At 38.8% G+C, this 13,243-nt stretch overlaps 1 protein-coding gene across 6 annotated transcripts in view; it reads left to right on the forward strand.

Moving 5' to 3' along the window:
* The window catches only part of LOC128743804 (calcitonin gene-related peptide type 1 receptor), a 160,456-nt gene that overhangs the window by 116,073 nt on the left and 31,140 nt on the right, over positions 1-13,243 (forward strand). The window contains exon 1 of one of the 6 annotated variants that reach the window (XM_053840475.1): positions 2,100-2,122. The exons of the other annotated variants lie outside the window; for them this stretch is intronic. The gene's annotated coding sequence lies outside the window, so the exon portion shown is untranslated. Of the gene's footprint in view, positions 1-2,099; positions 2,123-13,243 lie in introns of those variants that run through there. 6 annotated transcript variants of the gene reach the window in all.

Here is a 13,243-nt window from a genome sequence, read left to right on the forward strand (position 1 = left end):
TGACTACAATCACGAGATTTGGTCAATAAAAAAACATCCAAATCTTGGTAACAACTTAGTGTAGAGCCGTTGGCAGTACTTCTCACGGGTTGTGGGTTATCTAGCTGCCTGATAGGCGATGGTCAAAGTCAATATTCACACCCCCTAAGGAACGTATGTTCATGATGCTTGAGAAGAAGAGCAATTCCAGGTCAAAACGCTGAAAAAGGCCATTTTTGACTCGACTATTTTTTATTGGAATGGAATTTTCCTGATGTGTTGAATACCACGCAAGTACTCATTTTGCACTTAACTTGATTTTGCGTCAAGATTTCGATTTCGTCAAGAGTAACTTTTCAAAAGGGCGTATTTAGAAATGTGATTACTTTTTTTAAATAATATCTTGAAAACTTCAAAATGGCATCAAAGGAAAAATTGTAGGAAATTACACTAAAAGAAAAAACTTCTCAAAACCATGATAAAAATCATAAAACGTCAATTATCTCAAAATCATCCCCTCCGATTTGCCTAATTCTTTTTTTAAAGATAGCTTAAATTATGCCCTACAATCTGGTGAAGAGCTATCGATGGACCATCTTTAGGATTTTTTTTTCAAATCTTTGAAATTTTTTCGAAAAGTATTTTTCAAAATATCCAAATTCTACAGTTTTTTGTAAAACTCAAACAAAATCAAATTCCATGTATCATTTTGAACAAATTCATGTCATATAAACTTTTTTCTTAGGCCCAGCCGTTCTAAAGTTATTGCAAATTTAAAATCTTAAAAGAAAAAAGCTATGATAAAAATCATAACTTCTTTCTAGGGAATGAATGTGTTTTTGTGACACATGTATGTATTGGAAGAACTGGGAAATATGTTAAACAATCTGTGAAAAATAATTTAATGTCCCGGTGGGACTTGAACCCACAACTCTCAATTTCGCGTCGAGTGTGATACCATTACACTTCCGGTCAGTTGAAAAATCATAAAATAACAATTATCTAAATCTTCAAATTTTTCAAAAATATCCAAATTTTAGTTTTTTTGTTGTAAAACTTAAACAAAATTAAATTTAACGCATAATTTTGAACAAATTTCCACATTTTGGTAAGTCAGAATATTAAATTATGTTTATGATTTGGTTTTGTTTAGGAGTTCAAATGACAAACAAATGTAAAGATACTGACATACAAATGTTAAGATAATTCGCCAATGGACTTAATGCTAATTCCACTTAATTCAACGCTAATCCACAGTGCAGGAGTGAATTAACATAGGTCAAACACATCACCATTTGGAGTCCACAACAAACGTAAATTTATGACAATACAAATGATCTTCGACAGCAACGGTTGCGTACATGCTGGCCAAAGATCATGCCCCAAGTGGTGATGCATTTAATGACGGTTGGGCAGTGTGAGCTCTCGCACAAAACAAGGCAATTTGTGCAAAGTCGCAAACAGACAAAGCCAGTGAATCACTGCCGGTTAGATATTGTGGTTCAAAGATAAATATTCCATCATCGGTGACTTTGAACAGTAAATGGAAGACACGCGTTTTATTAGGACGCTGTCCTGTCAGTACGTATACGATATCACGTTTTGCCGGTTCACACTCACCTGTGCTACGGCGCTTGGCACAGATCGGCGACAGCAAGGTCGGATGAAAACCGTTACGATAAAGGAATTCAACTAAGCGCCTTCGCGATATGTGCCTCCGATGCACAACAGCGCAAATACTGGGTTATCTGCTGGGTCTAGGATAGTTATTAATAGATTCACCGTGTAGTGTGCAGTGCAAGAGGGAGTCTGTGGATGCGCTGCAATGCAATTTACTTGCAACGAGGCCCAGGAGAAAGGCTAGTGTCTGAATAACTGCACCGGAGGTTGGTAAACAATATTAGCCTTGCTACGCAGTTACTGCCACGTTGGAAAATTTATGGCGATTGTCGTAACATATATTGCGATTCGAAAGGCGAAGAGAGGGCGTTGAAGACAGTAGTCTAGTGACATGCGGCGGTTCTGTGTGGTGAAGAAACGCTTTTGCTGAAGGATGGTGAATGGTGTTTTAATTTATAGACAGTTTACTGAAAATATTGTCTAATTAGTTTGTTTATAATAACGGGAGGTTCGATAAAACTTGGTATGCTTTTTCCCTCAAATTTAGTTAAGTTTAATGGCTTTACAATACCGAACAGACTGGAAACTTCTTTGCAACTTAGTCTTAAAAAGGTGACTCAAGACATGATAAATGCTATAAATACTATTTGGCCACCGCTAATTCCTTTCTCCACACCTAATTTTCACAGCATTGCATTATCGACAATCCTAAATTCTCATTAATGTCCTTTTCCTCTGGTTCCTATCTAACGAACTGCTATTTGAGTAAATTTACATATTATCTAGCTTCATTACCAAGTCAACGCAAAAGCCTGGATTGAGTGGTTATTCTCAAAGTACTCAACCGAAAAGAAAAAATAAGAAAAATATGGCCGTTGAATAACGATTGACTTTCCGCCCCCGCGTCTACCGGCATTATATATCATCGGCCCATTCTGTGCCATCGCAGAACCTGCAGCACGGTTTATTGAAGTTTAATTTATTTTAAAACGATGTAATAAATGACTCTGCCGGGTGAGATCGCGACGCACGTTGCATCTTGCTGCCTTCTATCGCTGCAGTGTTTATGAAAAGCGTCGATGAAAAGTAGCCCGATATTAATCATTCACAGCTCATTAGTGTGTAGCAACCCTCTTATCTCGCGTACCTACTGCACATAATTTGTTGCATCAGCGCTTAATGCAGTGCTGCAGTGCTGCTGCAAGGTGCAGCCGTAACTAGTCTTTAGTAAGCTACGGCACTACTTTTTAGTACAAGGTTGTGCATTTAAACGTAATAGCAGTTTAAGCTTGCTCGTCTCACTTTTCCTTACTATTTAATTTTCCTTAACTCGTCCCGTTGGAACGTAATCAAATCTTTTAACAATTAGTTCTTGTATATTGTATTTTGTGTACACACGATGTAACCGAAGCGTTCACTTGGTTCGAGACTGGAAATATCTTCGATGGCCCTTAGCTGTCACGGTTCGAGCATTAATTAGATTTATCGGTAGCCATAGGGCCTATCTTACCCTCGACAACCGATACGGTGACCGACTAGCAGGGAGTCCGAAAGTACGAACCTATGGGTTATTTTGCATGACACCAAACGAGTTAATTAAAACATGTTGAGATAACTTTTCAGCGCGTACCGTCCCTCTAATCGATTGCGGTGCTGCTAAACCGGGTGGGTACACGATCGTTGTATTCTTTCGAAGCAACACTGCGTCGGTTGCTTCAGAAACTTGACAGGCGAACAAATTGCTTTTATTACTTAGTAGATTGGCGGTACCGTATCCTGCCGAGATATATGTGTTTAGATGTAATTGCTCCGTCAAACTTACTTTCAATTAATAAATTATTGCAAATTGATATAGGCATCTGTTGTAGGGCTGCCAGTGAGCCTCATCTAAAGACCTGTTGCAACGAAAAACGACCTCCACGCTACGCTACGATACAACAGCACACGTGAAACTCTAATCGATTGGACTTGTAAGTCATCGTGGGAAGCGGCACGAACTTATTTAATGACTTGACTTAAAACGTGCGAAGTTCATTTGATGAAACGCCGCAACGCTACTGGAGCCTTCCAGCAGTTGCTGCTTAACATGAATAAACTAGAAAATTGTGTTTTGTGTGCCACGCGGACAGCAGTGTCCTGAATCGTGCTTTAAACGATGTATAAAATAAAGAATAAAAAACGAATGATAACTAGAAGATTGACTTTTGAGTATTTTAGTAGAATCAAAATAACCGTTCATTACTTCATAGACTGTCTGTTATTTTTAGTGTTGTAAGATGAGAAAACTCGACATAATCTCCAAAAAACTACGTGAAAATAGTGCTTATAGACCTGAAGTACAAGAGTCCCCCGAAAGAGGCGATGGGTGGTGCTGTACGCTCACCACGATTTCTCCGTTGTCCATTATTTTGAATTTTGGAATAGTGTTGCGAAGCCCACATCGTGTGGTCTAATTTTCTCACACACGCGTAGTCATTCATAGGCATAAGCATCCCTTTAAAACTCCCGCTCTTATTTCTTCATGCGGTGCAACGAGTTTTTGCGAGTATGCGTTTAGCTAACAACGACAGTCGTCGCTCGTCGTTGCAGCCCGATCTGCTGATACCGACTACTCGCGACTGCTCGTACTCCCGCCCGTTAAGAAGAAGAAGAAAAAATAATGCAAAATTTGTATCCTAGTGCGCTACCAGCCTCACGGGCAACTGATTCCCCACGAGTTTTTTGGCTCGGGAATAAGCTATGCAAGAAGATGATGTGAGAGGATGTGCGTGAGAGGATGTTCTACTTATAGTAATAATATTTATTGTTAATATTGTCAAATGTCTACACCACGCATTATTAACGGGTGGCAACTAAAATTTTGGAATTTCTTTCTCAAGCTGTCAAAAAAAGACAAAGATGCATGAAGAAGATCTGATTTACCGAAATTAAAGATACATTATCCATTGTTAAAAAAAATTAGTGAACATTTGAAAACGGTCCGTAATCGGCTATTCGGCGAAGCTTCCGTCTGATGTCGGAACTGGAGCGTGGTACGGCCGTCAAGTCAACTTTGCGAATGCATCTTTTGATTCTACCAATCAACTGTCTGCAATTTGTGGCTCTCCAGTGAATTTTGTACACCAAGGAACTCAATATCCCGAAGAAATCTTCGATTAGGTGCACTGAGACTGATTTGTCGGGTTGTGGTTTTTGGGTACAAATGGGATCGAATGGATATTCAGGAACGATTGCATTTTTTTGGCGTAATGCCATGATGCTCTTATAAGGCTGTGCGAGATTGACTTTTTAGGTGTCGAGACGAAACGAAACAAAATTTAAGCTCAATTTCGATTAAGCGAAATTAGTCGAAACGAAATTGTGACCAATTTCGAACTCTCGAAACGAAACGAAATTACATTTTAATTTCGTCGAAATTTCGCGAAATTGAACGAAATTTCTATAATTTTTTTTTATTGAGGAAGTGATAGGCTGAAAGCTGGAGCGGGAAAGGTGCCCAACAGGAATGTCTTTATTTATAAACTTAGTTACCCTGATCTGCGACATAAACCAGACCTCTAACAGGCCCTTTTTGAGATACTGCAGTCTGCGTCTTATTAGTGCTCCGCAATTGCAAAGCGGGTGTTCCGAGGTTTCGTTCTCAGCATTACAAAAGCGAAAGACATCATCTTGTACAAAACCAAGATTTTGGATCGGATAATGTCCTGTCATAAGACTGGTAAACTTGCTGAAATCTCTTATTGAGACAGAGCAACTTTTGAGTAACCTTAATACTCGACGTTATAAATCACCCACATATGCTGATAACTGAAAGGAACCGTAGCATGTCATTCTAGCATCCTTGATAAAGACCCGATTTGACGCCTTCCTCAGTTCTTAACTCAGTTTGCATTCGATAGCTTAAAAAATTATTTTTTTATAACAATATTCTTTCTAAGAGTCGAAGGAAACAGGAAGAGAAATTAATGAAACATATGTGTCTTATAGTATTTTCAGAACGAGACAAAACCTGGTGGGAAAAGAGCGGAAATTAGATCCGGGAGGGGGATTAAAGCAACACTTAAAGGCTTGAAAACCGTTCTTTTTACTAAACTGGGAGATCCACGGATTGAATCAAGCTATAATGGGAGCCAATTATAATCGGATTCGAATCTAACTTTTCTGACAAGCCCCGTGATTCGCCGTTATAGGCGGCTGTACATGTTAACTAAACTTGCCTTTTGCAGCTGAAGTATTTTTTATGCAAAAGTTTGACTTTGAAACGAAAATGTTCATAACGCCCGTTCAAAATAGATGAATCACCCCATTTCGTTTCAAATATTTGTTCAAGTCAGAGAATCAGCGTTGACGATTTCTTTTGTATCAAATTCCCATAGAACCACCTTTCGAATCCGATTTTGTCACGTCGAATGTCCCTTTGCTCGACGGGTCTACTTTTGGTATTATGTAAGTCACATTCGACACGATTTTTTTGCTCAACTTAGCTCAGTCAACCGCTAAAAAGCGTCAGCAAATGACGAGCGAGCTGTTTTATTTTGGTGGTGCATTGAGCCGCTATGCTACCCGTTCTCCTCATACTCGACACTCGACAGTCACTGAGTTGATTCGAGTTGCTCGACATGACTTACATAGTAGGGCCCTATTTTACGAAATTATTCGAAATCTCGCACAGGCCTAATGCTCTATCCGGTCAAAACACGTATTCTCCATCTGCATGATGTTTTTGTAGAAATGGGATCAACATTTTCTTCAAACTTTCGTCTGGTGCGTCTGGTCTGGTGATAGCCAAACCAAAGGGCTTGTTGTTGAAGGCACGAGAAAGAGAACGATGTCCTTCTGCGTCCACAATTTTGGATGGTCTTTCACTACCTTGCTTACGAATAGTTGTTGGGGTTCTTAGGACATGATAAACAGTCGAAGCCGCAACATATTCGCTTTATAAATGTTGTGCCGTAAACTTTTTGCCGAGATTTCTGTGGCAGTTCGTAGAAGTGTACAACGCGATCCCGAAATGCTTCTAGCTTCGACGCCATTTCAAACAAAACTGGATAAGCATAAACAAAACAAAAAATATTGACAAAAAGAGGAGAGAGAGAGAGAGAGAGAGAGAGAGAGAGAGAGAGAGAGAGAGAGAGAGAGAGAGAGAGAGAGAGAGAGCGAGAGAGAGAGCTAACACATACATACTCTCATTTCACTCTGAGCTCGTTTGTTGTTGAGTATAGAGGCCGCAAATAAATTCCAGAATTTTAGTTGCCACCCGTTATACCACAAAACGCTTCTCTGTGCTACATCCTTTACCAAAATATCGAAGATACCTCCTATGAATTGGAATAAATTTTACCACCTTAATCAAGATCCGATCGACATTCCATCTATCAAATCGAATAGCCATCCTCTATCGATGGGCAGATAGTAATCATTTGATTATTACGTGCTTTTTTTTCGTTGAAATTCTCATCCACCATCGGTCGCTAATGGAATGGATCACTGCTGTGTTGTGTGAATAGCAAAAGCAGCAGCGTCCTAGCGTCCCGCGGTTAGCCCGAAAACCGTTCGTCGCCAACGTAATTTGGATTATTGTATCAAATTACCACAACGTTGTTTGGAGCTAGCCAGCGTGGAATCGAATCAAGTGCACAGACTATCATCTATGCTAGTTCCGTTCCACCCACCCATCAGCGCGCAGACTGGAGCGACCGGCGATCCTGTTTGTCCTGTTATTGTACAAAATTAATCATCGCTGGCCAGTTGGACCTGGCAGGCAGCACGAGAGAGTGCCATCATCAATCTTTGGTGGGGGGGGCAATGCAAACGGCGGCAGCTCACTGTGCAACAAATTGATTTTATCCCATTTTCGGATAACTTCGTCTCTGTATAATCATTTTTTTATATTTCTGTCAAAAATAAAGGGAACAAAACGTTTTCATAATGTAGCTTTATCGTTAGCAATCTATCAAAGTTTCGATTGTCAGGAGAGTTACTCGCTTCCATTCGTTTTCATTAGAGAAAACAGAATAGTTTTCAACTTCATAACAGCATAAAAACCAAAAACAAGAACTGCTCCCGAACACTAGACAAGGTTGAGTAACAACTTTTAGCAATTGTTTGCGACGTCAGGCTCGTCTGCAGCGGGGAATAGATTCTTCTGCAGTGTACAACTAGTTTCCGGATTGACTCCCACATAAAATGTAACATATAGAAGAAAGATTGACACTCTATTGCCACATTCCCTCAGACCCACGCTCTCGGAACTGGACTTTTACTATTTGATATTGTAACTTGGTCGCACGTGCGTGGGAGGACGAACAGTTGTATGTCGTTTCTGCTGTTGTTAATCACGGTCAGCGAATCAATTGGTGTCAATATTGCTACTTACTCAGCATCTGTCATTGCCATCTTCGTCTTGGGGAGAAGCGCGGGAATTTTGCTTTCAAACTACGTGGAGTAATTCAAAGAAACGGCTCGCTGCTGTGCTACCCAAGCGCTGATTCCAATCAGCGAGCGGCCCTAGTCCAATTACGTGTTTCCACGAAAGTATGCGAAAGTCTGACGGTGCGGACGACCTGATAAAATGTTTTTCTTCTGAATCGGATTGGTAGGTACCTTCGATTCGCACCAATAGATCGACCAACCAACGATAACACCGAAACGAATTTTTTAAATGCAAATTAAAATTCAAGGTTGAAAAATAAACATTTGCATGTTTTGATTGTTCCGATTCAACTTGGTCAAAATTTAAATTTGTAACACGAAAATCATCATTTCACCGGACCAAGTCGCAAAATATCAAAAATTGAGTTAATGACAGCAAACGATAAAAAATTTCCATAGCTACATTTTACTTTGATCATGTTATATAAATGTTGCAAACAGCCAGAGATATGAGATGATTTCGAGCGATTAAATGCTACAAACGATACAGAGTAGCAAACTTTTTGAATTCGTCAATTTCAATTTTGGTCTGACTTATCACCGACCATTATTATTCTATGGCTATAGCTATATGTACTTCTATTCCATTCGGATTTTAACAGCTCGTTGTGACAAATACTAACCAATTAAAGATAGGTACACAATCTAAACTGATTGTGCAGAAGAAGTACGTGTTTTACGCGAGCTGCGAGTCAGTCGAACCCATAGAAACCTCGATTCCTCGATTTAGGAAACAATTTTACATAATTGTTCAATAAAATCGTTATACGATTCTCCTAACGTAACCCCTGAATCAGAATTAATTCGGTAGCTTGTTGTTGTTTTGCATAACACGCTCCACAACATGCAGTGCCTATTTGTAACGGTTTCCATTTAATCCTGATCACTAGCGTGCTCAGAACACAAACAAAAGGTGGGGCACCCGAACTTTCAGAAGATTTTCCAGTCTGGAAAAGTGGAATAATTGTAGGATGGCGAATCATTTATTATTTGTCACAAAAACACTAGCCGATTGGGTTGAAACCTGCTGACTTTCGGATGTGACTGGATTAGATCAAAGTTGTAATTGGAGTAGAAATTAGAGTTGAAATTCGACTTGAAATCGGTCTTCACATAGAGCCTTTAATTAGACTTGCATTTGGACTAATTTGGGCTTGAAGCTTTGTTACAAATTGAACTGGAAATTGGACTAGGATTTAAAAGACCTAATAGGTCGGATTAATATTAATAAATAAATAAATAAATAAATAAATAGGAGTCAATCCCGGCGTAGTGGTTACCATTCACGGCTCTCACGTCGAGGACCCGGGTTCAAATCTCAACCCCGCAGAAGTCACGAATGACCTAAAACTGTTAAAGTGACTATAATCTAACAAAAAAAATTAATGCATTTGAAACTGGACTTGAGATTGGACCTGAAATCAGAGATTACATTTGGCATAAAATTTTGAACCTAAAACTAAATTAGACGTAAAATTCAAAAAAATAATAAACGCTTAAAATTGGCGTTGAACAGTACATTAAAGTTCAATTTGGACAAATTTGAACTTGAAATTTTACTTCATACCGGACTTGGACACGAAATTAGACCAAAAGTTTTACTTCAAATTAAAATTGACATTTGTCGCCTTATTCTCTCACACGATTTACCTTGTTTCCGTTGCACTTTTTCTCTTTTCAATCCCGTGATTCCCTTTTTATTTCGTTTTTTCTCATTTTTTATAACGTTTTATTGGTGTTTACTCCCACTTTCCATCTGTTTTTCATCTTTTCTTCTCGTTTTCATTTTTTCTGTCCCGTATCTCCGGTTTCATTGTTCCGTTTGTCTTCGTTTCCTGTTCCGTGTTTTTTTATCTGCAGTCCTATTTTTTCTCATGCTTTCAACATGTTTTTGCTGATTTCTTTCTCGTTTTCAGTGAATTTTCTTCTCTTTTTCTTTTATTTTTCGTTTTTAGTTTTCGTATTATTCTAACGCTTTTCATCCCCTTACCTTCTCGTTTTTCGTCTGTCGTTTTCGTTGCATGAATATTCCCTCAATCCCTTTTTCATGTACGACTTCAGATTTGAATAAAATCTTGCTGCAGTTTGTGGATACAATCGGGCGAAAGATAGGGTGGTTCGCTCATTTTTTTCTAACTGTGTACTTTCACGACATCAAATGGAACTGAGTTTGGCACGGTCCTAAGCAATCTTGTTAAGACGAGAGGACTTTATCGCTTTTTCTGGTGTACTTCCCAAGCACAGATATCAAATTAGTATAAGTCTGAACGTCGCAAAGAATATTCGACCTGTTGGTTTTGTTGCAGTTTTTCTAAAAATAAAGTAGTTGAAATCACAAAAATCAGATGTTACTGCCTGTAGAGCAAGGCGGTCACAAAGAAAATGTATGGTAATATTTGACCTTGCAACTTTTCGTTAATTTCACAAATTAGGCCATTGCAAATCTTTTTTAAAGTTTTTGTCCCCCCGCCCTTCAAAATTGGCTCTAAAAATCGGGGAGCAAAAAAAATGGTTAAACTTGAGTAAAATTTTTTTGTATAAAATCAATTATCTGTGGGTTTTATAGCCTAAAGAACTCGAAAAACGAGTTAACGGAGTGGAGTGTTAACACTTCTACCACGAAACACAATTGGAAGTATAAATAATGTAGCTTCCAAAAACCGGCAAAAAATTTTTTTTCGATTTTGAGTTTATTTTGGAAGGTTTTTGCACAGAAAATAACAACGTATATATCTAAGGCAAGCATAAATTAGGGTTTCACGATTAAACTTCAAGCAAAAATTCCTAAAAATATTTTTTTTTATTTTTTGCCCCCCTGCCCCTCCCCCCTCCCTGCAGTTGTCTAGCACCGGAAGGACAAAAACTTTAAAAAATATTTGTAATGGCCTTAGTGATTGAAAAAGAATGTCCTAATAGAAATCACATAATTACTAAATCTTTCATGAATCGATCGGTATCTTAACTATTAAACGCAGAGCTATTAGCGTTCAAAATCTTTGATATTTTCGTGACGCTCGCATTTTGCGATTTTTTGAAATGACACCCTATCCCACACGTTGCCGTAAGACGTAGTTCTACGTCAAAAAAATTTACATTAAATTTTGCAGTAGGAATACTACCTATTCAATATTTTTTTTATTACGGATAATAAAATTTATGGTATGCTTATTGCAAAAGTGTCATAAATTCAAATTTTATTCATATTTTTCTTGTTTTTACGAAATGGAATTGGGCAGTTGGCATTAAAGTTGAGTCAACGAGAGTGCTATGGTCAATGTATATTAAGATTGAGCCGGCGAGAAGGCCATGACCAACATTCATGAAAATTGAGTCAAGATGAGTCTAAGGCCAATATTTTGAAACCGTTAATGTATTGGATAGATAGAATATCATAACCACTGTTGCCAATCGAGCGCAAAGTCTACGTTGTATACTCTCACGCCAGTGGCTAAGAGAAGCATAGCATTCAACGCTTTACGCCGCCCACGCAGGCGTAAAACAAACAGCCACCGTTGCTGTGTGCAGACATTCTGCTATCTACACACTCGCGCACGCACATCCTCACATCGTCTTCCTGCATAGTTTATTCCCGAGTCAAATAACTCCTGAGCATTCAGCTGCCCGTGAGACATAGATGCGCACTGGGATACAGGTTTGGCGTTACTTTTTCTTTTCTTCTTCATCTTCGCCCCCGATTTTACTCACAGGCGGAAGCGCGAGCGCTCGCGAGTAATCGGCATCAGCAGCTCGGGCAGCAACGACGAACTAAAGCGACGACCGTAGCTGTTAGCAAAAACTCGACGCAGTGCATGAATAAGTACGAGCGAAAGTCCGAAAGGGACGCTGACGCCGGCGCGTTTGTTAGGATGAGCACGCGTGTGTGAGAAAATTACACCACACGGCACGAGTGTGGGCTAATCATAACCAATGACTTCAGGAAAGTAAGGTTGATAGACGTACAACATCGATGACAAGTTATGGAGAATTTTAGGACAAGTAGTATTTTCTATTTAAAGTCGTCACTCGTCACATTACAAAACGGATAGCGATTTTCTTTGCAGGCTATATATGAGAGTTAAAGAACGTCAATATAACAAGAAAGAATAATCCGACGACTGCAGTAGCAATGTAAAGTATCTGTAATTGCTCTGAAATAATATATATATAGAATTGATCATTTTACGCATGGGTAGGATGTGGCATTCAAGTGCCAGAGTGAGCTGACTGCTTCCCACGTGAAATGAGAACGTCAGTCAATCAGTCGTGAGATGATGAACAAGCAAAACATCATACAGTGCACGGGCATTTATATTTAAACTTGTCTTGTGGTATCAAATTTACGGGAATGTTTCAGAGCATTTATTACAATCAGTAAATTGAAAATTTGAGTGACAAACATTTGCAATATGTTGAGCTTTTCCGAATTGAACCTGCATTGTTAGTCCTAGGTGAGCCCCTCGTTCGTGTAGGCACAGACCTTCATACTTTTTTCTCCCGTTTGCTTATTCTCCATTTTTTTTTTTAATTTCATCTCCCGCTTTCCCTCGCATTTTTCTTTTAACATGATAGTTTTTATTCTTTTCTCTCACACGGTTTCCCTCTTTTTGTTTTTCAGCCATACTCAGGAATAACAAAAATTGTCATCATAGAAATTTTGTCATTAAAAGATTAGAAATTTAAAAACAAGAAAAAAATTTCATGTGACAGAACATAATTTTCCGATTTTAAAATAAATTTTTACAGAGAAAGCAGGGCATGTGTCCCGGTGTGCTCAGCCTGCACACGCCAGTGATCCTGACCAATTTGTGCCTCACTCGTAAAATGTGCTGCTGCTGGGTAACAATACAAAGCATAATCACTTTTCATCTGGGTTGCAATATTAATTTTGCACTTCTATTTGGGTACAATTTTCAAAATGATTCATTATTCCAAATGATACGAAATTCACGATTATGCCCGCGATAAAATGTGAATTTCACTTTCAGGCGGCAACCATTTGGCAATGTCGCATAAATAACAAAATTATAAATTGCCGTCTACCAATTGTGACGGCTCTAATAAAGTTATTAATCGCCTATTTATTACGAGAAACAAGATTAACGGCACCCCCGGCGTTTCATTCGTATATCTCTGGGTGAAATTTTTCACAAAATGCAAATTACACCTTGTTGTTTGTATCCCCCAGTAGCCATGTCAGAAGCCACGACATTTC

Source organism: Sabethes cyaneus, chromosome 3 (genome assembly GCF_943734655.1).
Source record: "Sabethes cyaneus chromosome 3, idSabCyanKW18_F2, whole genome shotgun sequence".
In the NCBI taxonomy this organism is placed as follows: domain Eukaryota; kingdom Metazoa; phylum Arthropoda; class Insecta; order Diptera; family Culicidae; genus Sabethes; species Sabethes cyaneus.